The sequence below is a fragment of the Ambystoma mexicanum genome, chromosome 3p, assembly GCF_040938575.1.
Source record: "Ambystoma mexicanum isolate Mex_15411 chromosome 3p, UKY_AmexF1_1, whole genome shotgun sequence".
Taxonomy (NCBI): domain Eukaryota; kingdom Metazoa; phylum Chordata; class Amphibia; order Caudata; family Ambystomatidae; genus Ambystoma; species Ambystoma mexicanum.
Window position 1 is genome coordinate 841,675,252 of NC_090925.1, and position 21,451 is coordinate 841,696,702.

Here is a 21,451-nt window from a genome sequence, read left to right on the forward strand (position 1 = left end):
TTGTTTCGATGTATTTAAGTATGATCTTGTATAAATGGTTCTCCAAGATCTTTGCTGGGTAGGGCAGGTTGGATATCGGTCTGTAGGTGCTCGGGTCCTCTACGCTTTCTGATTCCTTTTTTATCAGTGGTTTGATGTACGCTGATTTGACGGCAGACAGTACGATTTGTCGTTTGAGTGACAGGTTCGTTAGGTTCTGGAAGTGTGTCGCTGGGGTTCTGTGGTTGAGGATTCCTTTGAAGATGCCAGTGGGGCAGGGGCCCCTTGGGGATCCTGCAAGGTTGGTGTCCTTGATCAGTGTGGCAAAGGTTTCTTCTGTGATTGGTTCTAGGCAGGTGAGGTTTGCAGTTGTCCGTTTTTCGCCCGGTGTCTCTGATTCGGCATTCTGGTTGTATTAGCCCGGGCTGTGCTGATGGTCTCCTGGATTGTATCTATTTTTGATCTCAGGTGGTTGGGTGATGTTGTCACAAAGTGCTTGTGTCAGGATGATGGAATTCTTGCAAGATGAGTTTTTTAAAATCTCTTTGATGATTTAGAAGAGTTCTTTTGTGGATTGTTTGCTAATTCTATTCTTGTGGCATAGTAGTATTTTTTTGCTTTGAGGACTGTTAATTTATATAGTCTGAGCTGTCTTTGGTATTTTATTTGGTCTTGTCGGTTGCATTGTTCTCTCCATTATCTTTCCATTTTGCGGTTGTTATGTTTTTAGTTCTTTGAGTTCTTCTGTGAACTATTTTGTTTCCAGTTTTTTTTGTGTGGCTTGAATGGTTTTGCTGGTGCCAGGTGGTCTAAGGCCTTGGTGATCCAGCTGTTGAGTGTGTTTTCTGCTGCATCTACAGTTGTTTTGGTGGGCTCAGTTCTGCTGGGAAGAGTTGAGTCTAGTAAGTTTAAGGTCTCCAGGTCTAGGTTCTTTGAGTTTCTATTCTTGCTGGCACGGCATAGTACCTTTCTGGCTGGTAGGCAGGTTTGGAATGTGATGTAGAATGGTATCAAGTAATGGTCGCTCCATACCATCAATGTAGGTGGTGCAGGTGTGCATAGTCCTCTGCAGAAAATTCTGTCCAAGGTGTGTCCGGCGTTGTGAGGGGATCCATTTACTATTTGTTTGAAATGCAATCTTTCCAGGAGTGTGCAGAGTGAGTTTGCTGTGGTTTCATTTTCTTTTCTGAACCAGATGTTGAAATCTCCCAGTATGACTAGGTTGTTGTGGTAGGTTGATAAAATGGTGGTGGCGTTAGCTAATTTGGCTCCAAAGTTGGGGTTGTAAGTTGGTGGTCTGAAGATCAGGAGGAATACTATGAGTTTTTGAGTTTCTTTCTTAATGAGGCGGGATTCAAAGTCTTATACGTCGGTTGGTGCAGGCGGTGCTCGCTGCTGCAAGTTTATCAGGGCGTGGTGGGCGCTTGCACCCATTCCTGCACTCACTCTCTGCCTACAGACTCACACTCCCTCGTACATTCTCTTGGGCTGCTCGGGAGCAAGCACTGAGTTCTCACATCAACACAGTGCTTGCAGAAGCACTTACTAGAGGCCATTCCTGTGGCATGCAGCCATGGAATCTACCTCTGACACACACTGCTCCATGGTGCTGACCCAATGCTGCAACAAGTGTCTGGAGTTAGAGAGAGTCCCAGAGAGGTGTCAGGGCCTTTCAGCTTTTTCATTTGAAATGTGTCTTGAGCCTAAGGGGGGGTGGGAGGGCGACCAGCTGCCCTGATACTGGCAGTCTTAAGGCACAATAACATACTATTTTAGTGGAGGAAATCAAATATTCACTTTGTAGCTCACACGTTACAAGCTGTCTTTGCTGGGCCTGGGGGTTCCCTGGTGCCTTCCATGAGGTTGTTCCACCACCAGCTCACACAATGCCCACCAATCCGCGCATTCCTTTTTACTAAGGGACCTCATTTCAACCGCTGTGTACAACACGTGCCACAAGTTGGACATACCGTAGCTTGCCGATTAGTTAGCAGCCCTACCCCTAATTTTGTGCATCTGCATTTGGCTTAATCACAATTTAGCTGACTTTAGCTATGACCCCAGCGTTGTCTCACTGGAGACCATTTCCCTGAAACCTAAGACTCCAATTAGAAAGGTCTTTTTTTAACAATTACCTGAGAGCTGAGGGACCTCAGGAAAAAGTCTGTTCTGAAGTTTCTTCTACTGGCACCACAACAAGGAAATTGAACACCACTTGTGACTTGTTTAGAACAACGAGATATAGGGGTTGAGTTCATGTTTGGCGGTGATGGTACAACAAGTATTTCTATATACCACATGTTTGGCGCTCATCCAAACTAAGAGCCAGTTACCCAAACTCATTGTTTACGCCTGCTTTTGTGTAGATGAAATTTCCTCCACAAAAAACCCACAACTGCATAAGATACTACCGCGTGCCATAGTGCTGCATGCAGTAATGTGACATTTCCACATAGTGTCCTATTGGAGTAAAAAAAGGGGGGATAACTGAAGGGTCCACATGGCTCAATCATGCAGAACCTTCAAGTTACTGCATCTCACGAATATCTTTTATCCTTTCTAGGCAACATCCGTGTCCTTTCCTACTTAGGTTCGGTCCCTAAGTATACACCCACTCGGAGTGCATGGCACTGATACTTGCACCATGCCATATAGACCAATAACTGTCGGTGCTTGATCTATTGGTGTACTTTTTGATCTCTGTTTTTCTGTATTATAGGCACATTAACAATTACAACTCGCTATGCTTGTTGTCTGCCAAGAAAAGCGCCTAGATGCCTGCGGGCTTGGTGCGCTATATAAATGGCTAAATAAATAAATAAATAAATACATGAATTGATTCTTTTATATCAAATTGTTTGTGTGATTAAAACCCACAATGGAAAATCCTAATCAGTAATTTCTCCAAGTATCCTTTTAGATCACTATGCCAGAAATGCTCCATGGGATATCAGTCGTGGATACCCGTAACTGCGCACTTTAATTCATCAATCAGTACCAATCAAGGTCAAAATGATAACATCCAACTGGAAAAATCTGGACAACTCCATCTCAAGATATGGCTGAATGCAATATGCAATATGCATAGATTAGAGAAATGTAATGCTTATACCCCTCCATTATTACAAAAATATGACTCAAAATGGAATCCCTTCATAGAATGTTTTACCTTTGATTAACAAACGTATATTTAGTTTAATCTTTGCGCATTGTTTCGCTTTCCTTCTTTCCTTTTCTGTTAATCCCACTCTTTCCTTCCTGTGTCTGTCTGTTATGTCCTGTCTCGTTCGTAGTGTATGTCCAACTCCCTCCCTCCCCATATATCAACATGCTTTGGGGTTATCATCCCCTTCGGTTCCATAACCAAGCAATTTTCCTGTGTATCTTAATTGATAATGTTATATTCTTTTTTTCATTGACTACTCAAATGCTCAAATCAGTTGATGTATTCTATCATCATTTTATTTTTTATGCCTTGTATGGTCTTTGTTAACAATAAAAACCTTTTGAACAAAAAAACAATAAGTACTAATCAAGTTCTTACTCACCATGTTGGAACCTGTATTTGTAGGTATAGACCCAATAGTAACTGTTTGGCAGTATTCTCAGGGGGAACGCTGCCATGCCTGTAGTGCCCCAGCTATGTTAGCCTGGGCCTTCTGCCATCATTATCACAGAAGCGGGAATGGAGATCTTAGGATGAGCTACAGCCTCAATGCTTCTCTGCTCCTGGAGACCCCCACACAGTAATGCACTTTATGCTATGATGTAACCTCTTCTCTCTCCCCAGGTAGCACGTGTTATCTCCCTAATTTAAGAAGCATAACCTTCGACCTCTGCAGTGCTATGTACGTTGCCCGCTACTGGTGATGCGCTGCTTAGCCGGCGCAGTGAATATCCGAGCGAATAGTTAGCCACGAGAAATATCTACATGAGTACAGAAAATACCCGACTGAGATATTTTTCACAATGATCGCAACTGCGATATTTTAGTATTGCCTAGAGGGACATTTTTATTATCAGTCTTTTTTTGTATTTTGTTACATTTTGATGTACTTAGTTCATTAATATAGTGCCCTAACGCTACACGCTTACACCACAGGCTTTGCTGGAAACATTTTATTTCTCTGAATAAAGATTGCCTGAGCTCTATTCAATGTATTTATGTCCATGTATTTATGTGACAATGGTGTTGCTGAGGACAGGAAGCAACGTGTCTAAGGTCAGGTGGTGGAGAGCGAAATCCCATTTCTAGGCGCTTTATAATGGCTAGGCAGGGAACATATGGAAGACACATGAACCGGTGGTAGAGGGGTGGTTGGGAACACCGAAAGAGGCAGAATGGGGACAGCCAATGGCCGCGGAGGTTCATCGTACCTGTCATTTTAGGGGGGGGACAGGGGTGTTTGTCCCCCCAACTTTCATGGCACACCATTTTGTCACCATTCATTTTGGCTGGGGTACCTTTTCTTCAGATGTCATGCCCCCGCCCCAGCATTTTCAGCAAAGTTACTCCACTGCTCCTTCGGTTGATAGTAGGTGTCACTGAAGAGCGACTGCAAACCCCTCCACCACGAGAAAGTTTTTGGCATCCATTGACGGGGAGACAGTACAGTAAGTAAGATTAGGACGCTGCGCTGGCGGAACTGGGGCGACGAGGGTAAGCCTAAGGAAGGTTTGGGCTCGAGAGGAGATCGAGCGTGAAATAGAGTCAAAGGCAGATTGCGGCGGCTCCAGTTCATGGGCAGAATTTATAACCAGGCAAATGAGCTTAAAGAGGGAGGGTATTCGCTTGCAAAGCCATCTCACGTGGAGGAGGTGTGCGTTGGTGCAGGAGGATCGTGGGAGGTCGCAGAAGGTGAGGGTGGCACATTTCAGTGCTCTCGCCAGGGGGCGCTAGCATATCTGACAGAACTCCGCACAGACTCGTTTGCATCCGACTTCCAGCGACATGTTCTGTCATCAGTGATTTTATCAATGACATTTGTGATGTCATCTTTGATGTCATCAGTGGTAGTCCTTGCAGTGCACAGTGGTGGAGCGAGTTATGGTTGCATAGCTTACCATAGCTGCCAAATTTCTTTTTTTTCCGGTTTTACTTGTAAGCATAATATTGATAGGTTGTTATTAGTGCAAAGTAACTATAATGTCCCTTTAAAAAAGCTTTTGAACTGAATTTGTTGGCTTTTTGTTAGGGCAACTGAACTATAACGTCTCTTTTAACAACGTTTTTTCACTGAATTTGATAGGTTTTTAGTAGCACACCTTAACCATAACGTTCCTTTAACATAGTTTTTTCACTGAATCGATAGGTTTTTAGTAGCGCAACCTAACCATAACGTCCCTTTTAAAAACGTTTTTTCACTGAATTTCATAGGTTTTTACCAGGATAACCTTAGTTTGTATAGCTGTATCATACAACATACTGAACCCGCTGGCTCCATGTTAATGAGTACAGTGGTCGCAGACTATGCATCTGTTCGCGGACATCGGGTGGCATCCAACCTGCTGAGAAAGGCAGGGGTTCTCTTACATAGTGGTACCATTCAGCACAGACAAGGAACATATACAAACAGCACCATGTGCATTGCAAGGGAAAATAGAGTAGGTCTACAAACTGTGTACTTATGAAACAAACAGAGCGAATGCATAGGGTATGCACCATAATGGAATGCACCAACAAGAGAAATAACGTCTGCATTCAACAATCTTACTGCACTGCTGCTTTACATCGGAACAAAGAACCAACTGGCAGAGTAAGGACTGCAAAGTACTGAGAGCAGAACGTCACTGCAACGTGGTAAGTACACTAAAGTTTTTCTTATAATTGCACTGTTCGTGCAGTGAACAGTAGTAGAAAAACATGATGTATCTTTTTTTACTCGGCAATGGCAAAACCCTAGAATGGCTGCAAGAGAATTTCCCTCATGACGAAATGAGTGACGATAGTAACCCCATTGGTAAGCACCACAGTCTGAAAAGTAAAACATTTAATGTATATTGCTTCATGTACACCTAACAGATTTATTTTTCTTTAACAGAACGTACTGGAAATGAAAGGAATGCACCACAAGCAGCACCTCTTCCACAACAGCACACGACCACAGGAAGTGAAGGAAACTCTGTAAATAGCAAACTGGACAGTCTGGATGCCAAAATGGAGGAATTACTCAAAATTCGTACAAGGACATATTATGGAGAAAATAAAATACCACTGCCCAACCTGCACGTGTACCCCTTCCCCACTTCCCAGCCCGCCATCCCTGCAAATTTCGTGTGATCAGAGATATTACGATGAGACCTCAATCCCTTCCTCCCCTCACAACCAACTTGTACAAATCACCAATTCCCCTGTACATGTATCCATTTCTGCTACCCCTTCCCTTTCCTGATAGTATCTATGAATGTGTGGAAATAAAGGTTTGTATGTAAATTGTTGCTGAGTGTATGTGTGGCTTTTCCTTTTTTTTAAATCCCATTATGACTCAGCGGCGCACAGTACTGGTGAGGATGACCGCAACTAAGCAAAAATGGAGGTGTCCTACGGACACCGCACCTGCCCGGCCTATCCGCAATCACAATGGAGGCATCCGTAGGACGCCACTACTGGACACTGTTAGGCAGAATCATATGCAGTACCCTTTGGGAACACTACACACAATTAGGACTACAAGTGTCAGTACAATTTCACCTTTGGTACAAGCCTGTACTACACAGTAATGTGGTAGCAGTGGCTGAGCAGCCAGACTTATCTCAAGAGTAAAGTGAGCAGTGGAACAAGTTACACAACGGACCAACAAATACAGTGATTCAAACAAACACTTACTAAAGATTTCTTGGTAATAGGATATACATTTATTTACACAGTCATTTGGAAAACATTCCACTAGTAAGAGCAGCTCAATATCACAATCTAATATACTACGATACACAACCAATCAGTTTCTGAACAGGTTAATCTCTCGGAGAAAAATGGCACTTCAGTTACTTTAAAAAGGGGTAAAAAGACAAGGTTATAATAATCAACAGCACAAATACTTTCATAGGCAGGGCGAAGGGTTTCAATTCACTACAACCAGCGATTCAATTCAATAGGCCTGGGCCAAAGTCAATGGCTCAGAGTCTTGTATAGAATAGCACAGTTCTGGTAGTAAACGGTTAAGTCTTTGCCACGGATCTTAGAAGAATTTGGTCAGACGAAAAAGTTAGATGTTAGTTTAGGGAAGGACAAGCCTTCGAAGTCGGGGAAAATTCACAAACTTTCAAAGTGGCTGAAAAGATTTCCAGACCACGCTTGCACAGTACCTTTAAAGGGAAAAGAGCTGTAGCTGAGGCAGTTATTCCTGGCAGTTTGAGCAGATCTCGCTGTTCCTGAGGTTCAGTCGTGGGGAGAAGACGGAGGACGTTGGGAGGTTCCTGCCCTGCCCAGGGTAGAGGCCACAAGGTTTGCAAAACTTTGGTTTAAGGTGTGAGTGCCTTAAAGTCCACGAGCTGGTTTCCTTCCCCCTGGCAGTCCAGTTTTCAACAGCACTCTGAAGAAAACTCAACCAGGATGGGGACGGTGTCCAGGTGGTTTGCGAGTTGGTTGTTCCCACCAAACTCAAGGGAAGAAGTTAACCTTGAAGGGCTTCTCTGTCGATGGAGTTTCACAGCAGGGCTTCACCGGTCGTCCAGGAGTTGCAACAGTCGTCTTCCTTTAGCTCGTCTTTGGTTCTTTCGTTCCAGTGGTCAACTCTGCTTTCCAAGTCCCAAAGACCTGCTTTTAAACAGTTTTCCCCCATTCATTCCAGCCTGGCTGTCACTCACACGGTATGGTGGCTGTCCTTGCCGGACGGCCAGCCTGCCAATCATGCCAGAGTGCATTCAAGTCTCCTAGGAGACTAAGCACAGGGAGTTTCGGTCACCTCCCTCACATCCTGTCCACCCCAGACACTCAGGCGCCAGAGGAGGGCTTCAGCAGTGAAGCCGCCAAAGGACAATGAACAAAGGGACCATACCTGGTTTGGTGTTAAACACAAGAAGGACCTTTCCAAAGAAATGGTGAAAAAAGTTGACCGGAGTCTGTTTTTACAGATAGGTCTTGGGCACCATATTGAAAAACATGGCTGACCCGATTTTTAGCTACCGTTGTTCGCGGTCGGGAAAAATCATGGTAGTTTGATCTAAACCACTGCCACCAGTCATTTCAAGCAGGAAAGGGTAACATTGGACTGTTACATGAGTGTTTTGACTCAGGGGATGCTAGGCAACCCCTTCAGAACTCTATAGGAAGATAGTGTGTGCTGGGTCTGTACATTTAAAGAGACTAGTAAAGTCAATTTAACTTTACATGCTCTGAGAGACAGTAGTCAGTCACAGAGAAGGTATTTAAACCTTGGGGAGTCTGAAAGACACCCCTGTGTCACTGCACTGAGGGTGCCGTGTGACACACAGAAAAAGATGATGCCTATGGAGTTGTTTTAAAACTCCATAACCAAAGAACACAAAAGTAAAACATGCATCAAAATACATGGAAGAGTGGGGAAAAAAAGGCTCACACTCTTCCCAGATAAAAAATAAAATCCTAGACATCCAGCAATGCTGCTGGGGGTCTCAAAAGGTAAGGGAAATTAGCACATTCTTGAGAATTCTCCCTAACACTCGCCCCCCCCCCCCAGTGTAAGGGACAGGAGGATTAAATCCACTCCTGGATGAATCTTCTTACTCCAGTCGGTCAAACATCCTGGAGAGACCATCAGCATTTTGGTGATGACACCCAGACCTGTGTTCAATGGTAAAATAAAAGGCTGATTGACCATCTCAGTAGTTTAGGGTTCTCCCCTTTCAGTTGCAACAACCATCTCTAGGGTTGGTGGTCAGTTTGAATCACAAAAGTAAATCCATACAAGTATGGTCTAAACTTCTTCAGTGACCACACAATAGCAAAACATTATCTTTCAATGGTTGCCCACCTTGTCTCAGATTCCCTCAGCTTCCTGCTGAGGAAGCAAATGGGGTGCTCTCTACCTTTCTCATCCAGCTGACTTATAACTGCACCTATACCTGTATTTGAAGCATTTGTCTGCACAATGAAAGTTTGGTTGTAGTCAGGCGCTCTTAGGACTGGAGCTTGACAAAGAGCTTTCTTTAGGCCTTCAAATGCTTGAGTGTTGTCCTCATTCCACCTGACCTTTTTAGGGAATTTGGAGAGGAGACACCATTCAAGGGAGAAGATATGGTCCCATAGTTCTCTATGAAGTTCCTTAGTAACCAGTGAGGCCTAGGAAGGCTCTCACCTGGGTTTGAGTAGTAGGGGTGGCCCAGTTTTGTACAGCTTGTACTTTGCTAGGCAATTGCCTGATTTCACCTCCTCCTACCTCATGTCCAAGGTAGACTACTTTACTCTGACCAATTTGACACTTACTTGCCTTTATGGTCAGATGGGCCTGCTCAAGGGCCTGCAAAACATAGCCTAAGTGGTCAACGTGTTATTTCCAAGTAGGACTGAACACTGCAATGGTATCCAAGTATGCCATGCAGAAGTCCTCCATCCCATTTAGAACTTGATTAACCATCCTTTGGAATGTAGCAGGTGCATTCTTTAGTCCAAAAGGCATTACCTTAAACTGGTAGAGGCCTGCTCAGGTTGAGAATGCAGTTTTCTCCTTGGCATGGTCTGTCAGTGCTATTTTCCAACAGCCTGAAGTAAGATCAAATGTACTGAGGTACTTGGCTGAACCAAGTTTGCCCACCAGTTCATCTGTCCTGGGTAAAAGTTGGGCATCAGTCTTGGTGACTGTATTAAGAGCTCTATAGTCCACACAGAATCTCAACTCCTTGCATCCTGCCTTTGGCGCTAGTACAACTGGAATAGACCATGGACTTGTAGATGGCTCTATTACCCCGAGATCAAGCATCCTGTTAACCTCCTCCTTTATGTGGGTTCTTACATGGTCTAACATCCTGTAACCTCTGCTTTTAACAGGTAAACAGTCACCAGTGAGAATATCATACTGTCCCCAAGGGGTCAAGCCTGGTGATAGTGAAAACGGGGAGGCAAACTGATTTAACAGAAACGTGCCCTCCTCCTGTTGTTCAGGTGTCAAATTAGAAGAGAGATGAACTCCTTCTATTTTCTCATCTAAAGGCTGGCCTCTGAGTCGGTCAGGTAGAGGTTCACTCTCCTCCTCCTCTTGAGCTGAAGCTAGAAGCAAAGCTCCCACTTCTGGTCTTGAGAAATAAGCTTTTAGACGGTTGGTGTGAAAGACTCTGGGAACCTCCTTAGGATTGCCTAAGTTCACCAGATAGTTGACCCCTGCAAGTTTTCCCACAACCTTGAAGGGTTCTATCCATTTTTCCTGTAAGGCCCTCTGCCTTGTAGGTACAATAACTAGAACTAGCTGGTCTTGAGTAAACTCAACCATGTTGGTCTTCTGGTCATGCTAATGCTTCACCAGAGCCTGACCTGCTTTCAAGTTATCTGATGCTTCTGACATCTTCTCAGGAGACCTATCACATAATCAGTGACTCTCACTGGCTTTGGGGAGGGAGCACTCTCCAACCCCTCTAACTGGATGGCCATAGAGAAGTTCAAAGGGACTAAATTCAACTCCCTCCTGAGGGACTTCTCTATTAGCAAAACAAAGGCATGGCTGTAGAAGGTCCCACTTTCTCCTAAGGGGTTCCTCTAAAGCCCCTATCATGCTCTTCATTGTACGGTTGAACCTCTCAACCAATCCATTTGTCTGAGGATGGTAGGCAGTTGAGAACTTGTAAGTTACTCCACAGGTTTTCCACATGGCCTGCATGTAGTGGGACATAAGATTAGATCCCCTGTCAGAGATAACTTCCATAGGAAAACCTACCCTGTTAAAAATACCAAGTAGGGCCTTAGAAAAAGCCTGTGCTTTAACAGTCCTCATAGGTATGGCTTCAGGATACCTAGTAGCATGGTCTACGACAACCAGGATAATCCTGTTTCCGGAAAATGTTGGAGGGTCTAAGGGACCAACAATGTTGATTCCTACCCTCTCAAAAGGGACTCCCACCACTGGGAGAGGCACCAAGGGTGCCACATTCATGGCTCCACTCTTGCCAGAGGTTTGGCAAGTGTGATAGCTCCTACATAACCTATCTACATCAGACCCCAAGTTAGGCCAGTGGAAATATGAAGAGAGCCTTTCCTTGGTCTTCTTAAAACTCAAGTGACCAGCCAAAGGTATCTCATGGGTTAACTGTAGGAACTGGAGTCTGCTTTCAAGAGGCACTACAAGTCTTCTGTAGTCCTCTGTAGAAGAGGCCATCTTCCCAGTACAACCTATGCTTCCCTGGTTCTTGCCCATCCAGCTGGGAAGCTGCCTGTTGGTGAAGACCTTCAAGAGTAGGACACTCTCTTTGACCTCTGCTGAGGTCTGCCCTACAGGGTCCATATTCTGCCAGTAAAGACTGCAGCTCAGGATGGTCTGCAGGATCCAGATCTCCAACAGGAGCAAGGTCCTCTTCCAGCACTGATTCCTCAGCAGCTGATTCAATCACACAAGGTTGTTCCACACACTCAGCCTCAGCTGGTGGAGGAGTCACATGTGTGCCTTTTGACAGTCCTCTCGGGCATGTCCTTGTTGGTAGCACAGTTGTGCTGGCTGGTTTCTTCCTGGAGGTTTTAGGTTTCCCCTTTTCCTCCTTCTTCTTTGAAATTGCAGTCAGTAAGTCCTGTGTGCTGGGAGTTATAGTTTCCTCTATAATCTCCTCTTGAGAGCCCTTTAAGGTACTCTCTCTGGCCTTCCTAGTCTTCTCCTGTTTTCTTTTGCTGGGGGGCCTGTGGGTGCTTGGTACAACTCCAAGAGTTTTTAAGTCATTCCCCAACAGGACTCTCCCAGGTACTTCACTCTGCACACTTACAGGTATCTTGACAGTCATGTCATTGCACTGGATGCGAGCTTGTAACTATGGATGCATTTGGATAGGGCCTCCAGAAAGCTTAGTTAGGTATTTGAGGGCCTTGGCAACATCCTCTACCTTGAAAAAAGATTCATCAACTACAGTAATGCTGGACCCAGTGTATCTGATGGCAGGGGTCTCCTGACCATTCACAAGAACACTGTCTTTGTAATAATCTTTAGTATTATCTGGGATACAGTTAAATTATGTTGTTCCCACAGACCCAGGGATACTAAAGAAACACTGACTGAGACTTTCATGGGTTCCTCAGCCAGTAAGTGAAAGTTTCCACTTGCCATTGGTACTTCATCCTCTGGGGAGAAGGCTAAGGACACAGTGTGGATCCCTGAAGGTTTACTCTTACATCTGGGATCCCCTTTCACATGGTCAGTTGACCAACAAGCATAACATTTTCCAAATGTCTTTATGAATGGGGGTTTGTTCTGACCTCCCTCTGGTTTGGCACCAGGAGGTACACTAGCCTGATTTGGTTTCCCTTGTGGCTTATCCTTGTTATGTTTGGGGCCCTCTTTTGGAGTAGAGGTATTGGAATTCTCTTTGGTATCTTTCTTGTGCTGCTTTCCCTCATCCTTCTTCTGAGTTACTCCAGAATCCTTGTGAGTAGCCCTGTTGGTAACCCACAAGTCAGCAGCCCTTGCTAACTTCTTTGGATCAATTTCCTTAGAGTCAGCCAAGTGCTGTCTTAGCCCAGGAGAGCAGGCATCATAAATAGATTCCAACATAAACAGATTTATCATACCTTCACAAGTGTTAACTCTGTAACCCTTAACCCATCCATCTACGTTTTTCAAACATTCAGTCACCCAGGTAGCCAAAGGGGTACCATCATGCTGTTTGAGGGTTCTAAACCTCTTAAGATACTGGGAAGGGGTCTTCCCAGACATAGATATCAAAGCTAGTTTTACACTTTCATACTCCTTTCTGTCTATATCCCCAACTCCATTACCACATCAGTTGTAACAGAGAGTAGCCTAGAAAAAATCCAAGGAGTCAGCTGATTCCCTGTAATGTCTTGAATCCCATGGTTATATTCAAAAGCAGACAACCAATCCAAAATATCGAGCTTAACCTCATACATACTTACTGCATCTTTGGGCATGCAAGGCCTCTTAGGACTGGAAGATCTAGAAGACTTTGGGAGAGAACCAGTTTCAAGAGACAACTTTTTCATTTCAAGTGCATGATTCAACTCCATTTCTCTGAGCTTAAGTTCTTGATGTTTACTTTCAGTTTGGGCTTGGATTCTTTTAAACTCAAATTCTAGTCTCATCATTTCCAGAGAGACTAATTCAGGACTTAGTGTTGGACCTGATGGGGTCCCTGTGGTCAAAGGTTGAGGGCTATGAGCAGGTAGAGGTAAAACCGGGCCTACATTTTGAGACACTTCTGCCTCATCTAACTCATCAATAACATTTGAGTTACCCTCAGAAACATTATCATCCCCATCAACATTTTCCACATTTGCTATAGGGTTAGGGCTTTCAGACCCACTCCTCAGAATTTGGTATTCCAACAATTTTTTCTATCAATTCAACCTTTTTGCCTTTTACAGTGAGATTCCTAGCTTTAGACATTTCTCTCAATTTATCAACTGTTAAAGTGACTAAACTATTGTGAGGGAGTCGGAAGCGGCTGTGCGGCGGTTTGTGGCTGAATGACAGTGCGGCTTGACTCTGTGGACGGAAGGTCCTTTACTCTAACCGGCAGAATTTTAACACAACGCCTGTGGCACAAGGAGCCATCACAGACTTTTTTGGAGTAAATTCACATCCAGAGACTAACTCAACAATAAATGAGGCAACAGCCGAGCCTGGGAACAAGGAGAGTAACTCCTCAAATTATGAGGATATTGATAATAACTCACTTCTTGATCTCTGCTTGAGTATTCAGAGAGGGATGGTAACGCAGAATTTAGAAAAGGCATCGAACAATACTATTTACCAGAAAGAAAGTAATAATATAACACTAGAGGAAGCCAATCCTGTGTCTAGCTGTGGACGTCTCTCGCCATCTCCTAATCTAGCGATGGCTTCCATGGAAGATGATCCTGAGAAGGAGGATAATGAAGATTCAAATCCGCATATTAACAACACGGCCATTATGGAGCTTCAATCATCTATAGCGTCTCTACAATTTGCACTTAAAATACTGTTGCAAATGACGGGGAGTATACTGACAAATACGAATAATATTACGAGGGCATTAGAGCAGAAGGAATTCCTGCAGGATGAGACAGAAGCGAACCTCTCGGATGCGATTCATACCATGGAGGAGATGAAAGCAGCAGAGGAGAGAATGGAAGAAGGGGTGGAAGAGATGATCCTAGACAAGATCTCGGAGGTCAATCCCCCTGTAGAAGACCTTTCAGTAATAACTGTAGAGGATCTTGAAATCATGCACAGCCCCGGGATTTTTCTTACGAGGAAACAACGAAAATTGGCCAAAAGGGCTTTGAAAAGCAAGAAAGTAGCAACGAATCCCATATCCCCCAGTGTAAGACCTAAAGCAGCCGTGGAACCATGTTCCAAAAAAGCTAGAAAAAGAAAGGCGAGAGCAGCAGCACGAGCCGTAGAAGCCAAGGGGCCTTTGGCCGACTGGTTAGTACCAGGAGAAAAATTTAAGGAGGCAGTCCTAGATGGCGTCACTGATGAAGACAATGTCCAAGATGAGACTGTCACAGCTGAATTGGAGGATCAAATCGGCGTAGCTGGCATAGAAGTAACACCAGAGCCGGTACGGCCCGAGCAAATTAGCACGGATGAGGAATGCAACATGAATCGTATCTGCTACATTAAGAACCTCTACCCGAGCAGTAAAAATCCCTGGCTGGCAAGATCAGAATTCCTAACCCGACTACATCATATTCCGCAGTTAAGAGTCATGAAATCTGACGACTTCTTTTTCATCGAACCTTTGCAGGTCCCTAATCCACATGTTTCTGCCATCCATTGCACTTTCCTAGCCTCAGCTCAGCTGATCAGAAAATTTAAAAAAGAACTACTAACCGTAGATATTGCTATTGATGTAGATCCACAGGAGAGTGATCTTACTAAAGAAACTAAGGACTATATGACCAAGGAGCTACAAACTCCACTGGACAAGCTAGTGGAACCAGATAATGTGGTCAATCAAGAGGCATCAGAAAATACGGCGATGGCTGAAATACAACAAGCCCTCAAAACATTGATGGAAGCTCTACCGAGAATGATACAGAACCGCTGAAGCTTTTCCTTCGTTTCTTGGAACTGTCGGGGTTTTGCCCATCTCTTGAGATCAGAAGGATCAATGGATTTACTGCTGAAGCATAGTTGTATATGTCTCCAGGAAACATGGGCAATGAATCCCCTATTATTGGACGGTTTTGTAATACATCAGACATTTGCCAAAAGAGGGGATAAGGGTCGCCCTTATGGGGGACTTATTATAGGGGTGGTAAACACGGTCAACTCGCGGAAGATCCTAGTCAACGCCACTGATTACCATCTGGCGGTTGAGGTTGACTATCCCACGGATAATGGACACAGTAGATTCTTACTGATCAACCTCTATAATCCCCCGGGAGCATTGATAAGGGAAACCCTACAAGAAGCCATTCATGAGTTATTGATTTTTTGGACTCAAAGAACCGGCAATTTAGCGGTAGTGGTGATGGGTGATTTTAATTGTCATATGAAGGATGACCAATTGGTCGCCAAATACCCAGCCCTGAATGAAAAATGTCTCATGATCCATGACAAAAGAGAGAGTGAAGGGCTGGGATGGCTACAATTCTTTGAGACATGGGACTTATCCATGATTAACGGAAGAACAATGGGTGATAGTCCGGGGAAACAGACATGGTCTAATGGCATTTCCTACAGCACTCTAGACTACATATTTATGTGTCCTGAAATGCTGCCGATAGTAAATGATATGAGAATCATACCCAATGAATGGAGTGACCATGCGGCTCTTGAGTGCTCCCTGCAACTCTTTTTCTCTCCCGCCACAAAGTGTAATATAGGCAATATACAAACCAATTGCACAGGCACTAGAATTATCTGGTCGGAGAGAAACATTCAAAAGGCTACGGAAGCACTCTCTTCTCAGGCACAGGTCCCCCTACCCGACTTTGAACAGCTGACCGCAAATGAAATAGAAGAATGGATCCTGGAATTTTCAGGATTCCATGCGACTTCAAGGAAAAACGCTATGACTAATCCCGGAAGTACCACTCAGCCTTATAATAAAGATATTCGTGATGCTAAGAGAAGGCTAAGAGCAGAATTGCGGGGGCTTAGGAGACTGAATATAGCGGGTTCCTTTTACTACAACAAAGTCAGAAAAGCTAAAAATAAATACAGAGCCAGTATCAGAACTATCAGAGATTCAGAGAGGAATGCTAGAAATCAGAGGTTGGTTAATACTATCTGCGCTGGAAATTTGTGTAATATATGGCAGCTTCTGAAAGAGAACAGAGAGAAGGCCAAGGGTCAGCTGGACAATCCTATAGGAGAGGAAACCTGGGTAAGATTTCTGCTGGACCGCAACACTGGAGAGGTAGACGTACCCATAATATCTAGAGTTCAGAATCCCTTCCCTCCCCCCTTTGAGGCCTCGGAAGAGGCCATACTGAATAAAATAGCAACCTTGAAAGCATCTAGAGCTCCTGGCCCGAATGGGCTAGCCAATATAGTTATTAAGACACACCCGGCGTTTTGGGCTTCTCTTTTGTCAATACTTTTTAAAAAGGTATTTGCGCAGGGGATGACTCCCCGCTCTTGGCAAACGGCGATACTGGTGCCGGTGTTTAAGAAGGGATGCCGAAAGGATCCAAATAATTACAGGCTTCTTTCCATGCTGGATGCCACGGGAAAACTTTTTGCGGCATTATTGCTTACGGAACTACAGAATTGGGCTGAACAGACTAATATTCTTAGTAGGTTCCAATGTGGATTCCGGCGTGGTTTCTCTACCACAAATAATTTGTGGGTGATGGACACACTATGAACTAGAGCACTAACTAAAGGACAGCCCCCGCTATACGCCCTTTATATCGACTTTAAGGCCGCATTCGATTCTATACCGAGAGCCAGGTTATGGAAAAAGCTGGAAGCTATGGGTTGCCCGCCTAGTCTTTTGCACTATTTGAGACAGCTGCACTATAACACCATGGTGTGCCTCAGACTAAATCAAGAGGGATCCTTGACTAGACAAGTGAGACAAGATAGGGGGGTAAAACAGGGATGTGTAACAGCTCCACTGGTGTACAATCTGTACGTATATGACATCCCAATAGTGTTGGCAGAAGTGAATAACTGCCCACCTAAAGTAGGGGATACAACATGTGCAGTACTGGCATATGCAGATTATTTGGTCATTTTCGACAACACTATTGCTGGTATTAGGCGCTCAGCGGTAGCATTATGGGAGTACGCAAAGATAAATGGGTTAGATATTAACCTTGACAAGACCAAAGTGATTAGATTCACGAAGAAAAAAGCCTCTCGTGTTGAGCTTTGGGTGCAGAATAATAATATATTGTATTCCCCTTCCTATCGATATTTAGGAGTTGAAATTGAACCATGGGATGATTATTCACTGTGTAGACAAAATAGGAGAACTAGGGCGCAGCAAGTTACAGCTCTTATTGCGTCATTCTCCAGGAGGCAGGCTGGTTTTACACTATGGGGGACGAGACACCTGTACATACAGGAGTTTGCGCCTATGATTACGTATGGCCTAGAAGCACTAACCTCTTCTGACTTAGCCTGGCTGCAAGTGGTAGAGGGAAAATTTTGGCGACGCATATTGGGATTACCCCCCAGTGTTCCCATGGCCCTCATAAGGCTGGAGTTGGGCTTACCCTCACTTAAAGCAATGGTATTGAAAAAGAGAGCGGGCTATTATCTCAAGATGAAGAATAGTTCTTCTAACCCTTTGTTGGTTACCATGCAGATAGAATTAAGCAAAAAAGATACTACCTCTCCTCTTCAGAAAAGTATGACCCAATTTCTGAGAGATATTGGCTGGACTGACAGAGGGACATCTATTTCCCAGGAGATCAAGACAGCACTGGGGAAAAAGATAGATCTCTGGGATTGGTTGGAAAACTTTTCTCATCTAGGGTGTCTAAAGTCATGTGCCTTTGTAAAGTTTCGACTCTACAACTTTATGAAACCTCAGGCATATCTATGTCTATGCCCTTCCACAAGGCTAAGACGGTTTATTATTCTCTTCCGTCTGGAGCAACTACCGACCTTGTGCAATGTGGGACCTAGGGAAATTATCTCAATTGATGAACGAATATGTCGTATATGTAATCTACCTGAAAGACTGGAGACAGCCAAGCATTGTACTAAGACAGCAAATATGCATCTCTTTATAGCATTATTCAAAGTATGGCTCCAGATTGAAAAAGTGATGGGCATCCGGATTTAAAAATGAGTGAAATGTTTTAAATGTTTTATTATGTATTTTGTATTTTGATTCTGATTATGTAAAAGTAATATGTGTAAAGTTTGAATTTTTTCAATCTATATCACATTAAAGTATTATTATTATTATTAAAGTGACTAGGGTCTCCTGTCTGTAGTTATCCATATCAGACATGATAAAACAATTGCTTTTCTAGTGGTGCTTAGCCTTTTGAAGGTTATTTGAATAAAGGTAAGAGTAGCACTCTAAATGTAACAAGTATACTGTATCCTCACCACTGTACACCAGTGTTAGGCAGAATCATATGCAGAACCCAGTGGGAACACTACACACAATTAAGACTACAGGTGTCAGTACAATTTCACCTTTGGTACAGGCCTGTACTACACAGTAATGTGGTAGCAGTGGCTGAGCAGCCAGACTTAACTCAAGAGTAAAGTGAGCAGTAGAACAAGTTACACAAAGGACCTACAAATACAGTGATACAAACAAACACTTACTCAAGATTTCTTGGTAAAAGAATATACATTTATTTACAAAGTCATTTGGAAAACATCCCACTAGTAAGAGCAGCTCAATATCACAATCTAATATACTACAATACACAACCAATCAGTTTCTGAACAAGTTCAGCTCCCCTGAAGTGGGAGCAAATTGGCACTTCAGTTACTTTAAAAAGGGGTAAAAAGACAAGGCTATAAGACTCAACAGCACAAATACTTTCATAGGCAGGGCAAAGGGTTTCAGTTCACTACAACCAGCAATTCAATTCAATAGGCCTGGGCCAAAGTCAATGTTTCAGAGTGTTGTATAGGATAGCACAGTTCTGGTAGTAAACGGTTAAGTCTTTTCCACAGATCTTAGAAGAATTTGGTCAGACGAAAAGTTAGATGTTGGTTTAGGGAAGGACCATCCTTTGAAGTTGGGAAAGTTTCACAAACTTTCACCATGGCCAAAAAGATTTCCGGATCGCGTTTGCACAGTACCTTTAAAGTGAAGAAGAGCTGTAGCTGAGGCAGTTGTTCCTGGAAGTTCAAGCAGATCTCGCTGTTCCTGAGCTTCAGTTGTGGGGACAAGAAGGAGGACGTCAGGAGGTTCCTGCACTGCCCAAGGAAGAGGCCACAAGCTTGGCAAAACATTGGTTTAAGGTGTGAGTGCCTCAAAGTCCACGAGCTGGTTTCCATCCCCCTGGCTATCCGGTTTTCAACAGCACTCTGAAGAAAATTCGACCAGGATGGGGACGGTGTCCAGGTGGCTTGCGAGTTGGTTGTTTCCACCAAACTCAAGGGAAGAAGTTAACCTTGAAGGGCTTCTCTGTCAATGGAGTTTCAGGCAATTCGGACCTGCAGCAGGGCTTCACCGGTCGTCCAGGAGTTGCAGGATTCATCTTCTTTCAGCTCGTCTTCGGTTCTTTCGTTCCAGTGGTCGACTCTGCTTTCCAAGTCCCAGAGACCTGCTTTTAAACAGTTTTCCCCCATACATTCCAGCCTGGCTGTCACTCACACAGCAGGGTGGCTGTCCTTGCCGGACAGCCAGCTAGCCAATGACGCCAGAGTGCATTCAGGTCTCCTAGGAGACTAAGCTCAGGGAGTTTCGGGCTCCTCTCTCACATCCTGTCCACCCCAGACACTCAGGCGCCAGAGGAGGGCTTCAGCACTGAAGCCTGCCAAAAGCCAACGAACAAAGGGACCAAACCTGGTTTGGCATGCAGGGTTAAACACAAGAAGGACCTTTCCAAAAAGAAATGGCGAAAAAGTTGACCAGAGTCTGTTTTTACAGATAGGTTTTGGGCGCCATATTGAAAAACATGGCTGACCCGATTTTTAGCTACCGTTGTTCGCGGTCTGGAAAATCATTGATTTAGTGGTGATCTAAACCACTGCCACCAGTCATTTCAAGTAGGAAAGGGTAACATTTTACTATTACATGAGTACTATATCTATAGTAAGATAGGGTGTGCTGGGTCAGTAAATTTAAAGAGACTAGTAAAGTCAATTAAACTTTACATGGCCTGGGAAACAGTAGTCAGTCTCAGGGAAGGTATTTAAACCTTGGGGAGTCTGAAAGACACCACTGTGCCACTACACTGAAGGTGCTATGTGACACATAGAAGAAGATGATGCCACTGGAGTTGCTTTTAAAACTCGATAACCAAAGAACACAAAAGTAAAACACATTGAAAATGAAAAGTTCAAAGCCCCATAATATAGCAAAAGAGCTGGAGGGCTCTAAGGTAGAGAGAATTTAGCACTTCTGTGAGAAATCTCCCTAACACTGGATCTGTAAATTTAAAGAGACTATTAAAGTCAAAAGTAAAACACACATCAAAATACACGAAAGAGTGGGAAAAAAAGGCTCACACTCTTCCGAGGTAAAACATCAAATCCTAGAAATCCAGCAAAGCTGCTGGGGGTCTCAAAAGGTAAGGGAAATTAGCACATTCTTGAGGATTCTCCCTTACAGCCACATCTTGTGAACCACCTGTAATCAGTTGTGGGTGCACACATTTGTCCGTTGCACAGCTACGCGCATGTGTATCTCTGCGTCTGTGTCCTGGCAACCCTGCCCCTGTCCAGAATGAGTGAAACTTGTGACATACTTTTGGTAGTTCGAGGCGCTCACCAACGTCATACGGGTAGCTGTGCACATGAACATCCAGCCTGCTGTACCCTACAAACACCCAGCTTGTCCCAAATTGTTTGCCGCACATGTGTCGCACTTTTAATTAGTCCGGAGATCCCAACAGTGTCCAAAGGACACCTATGCACATGCGCACGAAGTATTCCGTCCAATACGCGTCCTGCGGACAGCCGTCCCATTCGCAATGTCACCCTGGGACTGCACCCACACTGCATGTGGGCCCTTATTTGCCGGACACCATCCGGGCCCCTGGACATCAAGAAAGTACTGTTTTCTGCAATGTATGGAGTGTTACTCTGTAAGTGCACACTTACAGAGGTCCCGCACTCTGCCCTTGTACATCTAACTATTTTTGGGAAAGATTTAGGTCTGCTTTCCGGTTCCAGGTGCTCCACAGAAGCCCTATAAAAGGCCACACCCCAGAGCTGCTCTGCATTCTGTGTTTGGCTTTCCAGAACAGAGCAACGGTGCACATTGC

The 21,451-nt window shown here is 44.2% G+C and overlaps 1 long non-coding RNA gene across 3 annotated transcripts in view; it reads left to right on the top strand.

The window, feature by feature from the left end:
- The window catches only part of LOC138580971 (uncharacterized), a 71,076-nt gene extending 67,586 nt beyond the window's left edge, over positions 1-3,490 (top strand). For all 3 annotated transcript variants that reach the window (XR_011304384.1, XR_011304383.1, XR_011304385.1), the window contains one exon: positions 2,900-3,490. This is a non-coding gene — a long non-coding RNA (uncharacterized lncRNA). The remainder of the gene's footprint in view (positions 1-2,899) is intronic.
- The last annotated feature ends 17,961 nt before the right edge of the window (positions 3,491-21,451 follow it).